The sequence below is a fragment of the Camelina sativa genome, chromosome 17, assembly GCF_000633955.1.
Source record: "Camelina sativa cultivar DH55 chromosome 17, Cs, whole genome shotgun sequence".
NCBI classification, from domain to species: Eukaryota; Viridiplantae; Streptophyta; class Magnoliopsida; order Brassicales; family Brassicaceae; genus Camelina; species Camelina sativa.
Window position 1 is genome coordinate 29,320,870 of NC_025701.1, and position 1,421 is coordinate 29,322,290.

Genomic DNA, 1,421 nt, shown 5'->3' on the forward strand with positions numbered 1-1,421 from the left:
TTGTGACGGTCCTTCGGGACGGATGGTCTTTGTGACGGTCCTTCGGGACAGATGGTCTTTGTGACGGTCCTTCGGGACGGATGGTCTTTGTGACGGTCCTTCGGGACTGATGGTGTTTGTGAAGGTCCTTCAGGACGGATGGTCTTTGTGACGGTCCTTCGGGACAGATGGTCTTTGTGACGGTCCTTCGGGACAGATGGTCTTTGTGACGGGCTTTTTAGCCAGAGTGTCTTTGTGACGGTCCTCTTTAGGACATTTGTTTGGCCTTGGTGGCGGTCCTCTTTAGGACATTTGTTTGGCCTTGGTGGCGGTCCTCTTTAGGACATTTGTTTGGCCTTGGTGGCGGTCCTCTTTAGGACATTTGTTTGGCCTTGGTGGCGGTCCTCTTTAGGACATTTGTTTGGCCTTGGTGGCGGTCCTCTTTAGGACATTTGTTTGGCCTTGGTGGCGGTCCTCTTTAGGACATTTGTTTGGCCTTGGTGGCGGTCCTCTTTAGGACATTTGTTTGGCCTTGGTGGCGGTCCTCTTTAGGACATTTGTTTGGCCTTGGTGGCGGTCCTCTTTAGGACATTTGTTTGGCCTTGGTGGCGGTCCTCTTTAGGACATTTGTTTGGCCTTGGTGGCGGTCCTCTTTAGGACATTTGTTTGGCCTTGGTGGCGGTCCTCTTTAGGACATTTGTTTGGCCTTGGTGGCGGTCCTCTTTAGGACATTTTGTTTGGCCTTTGTGGCGGCCCTTGTGGCGTGTATATGATCCTTGTGTGGTCATGAGGTATTCCAGTGAGGGGATATGTGGTTGGTAGGACATTGAGATGTTTTTACGCGAGCCACGGGAAGGAAACCTGGATAGGGATAGGACTCAGACGTGTTCAGAATCGTTTGCTCGCGACTCTTGGGGGACTTAGGTTCTCCTAGTACTGCCATATTCAGAGACTTTGTGGCTTGGGAGTATGGTTGGTATATCGACTTCGGATGACGATCCGGGGGCGCGCTGTAGGGTGGCAACCCGAGAGACGAGTTGGATTTTTCCTTATATATTATGGCATGCGGGCTTAGGCCCGATGAGGAGCCAACATTTGGCATGCAGACTAACGTCTGATGAGGAGCCAATAAAAACTCAAGGTTTAGGCCTATGAGTAGAGGAAAGTCCAAAAGTCGAGAGCAAATGACGCCTGGAGCGTGAGTCTATCGCCTATAGGTGACCTTCTGTAGATCGGTCGGAGGAGTGCGGGCCGTGGAGACGGCTGCATATGAGTCCTTGGCTGATGGTTGTTCGAGATTCGAGGACGAATCTAGATTGGTGGGGGAGAATTGTAACACCCGCAAACCGAATTTTGAGATTTTGGTGAGGGTGTCGATCGACACCACATGAGGTATCGATCGACACTAGTTGTAGCCGGTTTGGTCGGTTCGATTTTAATTG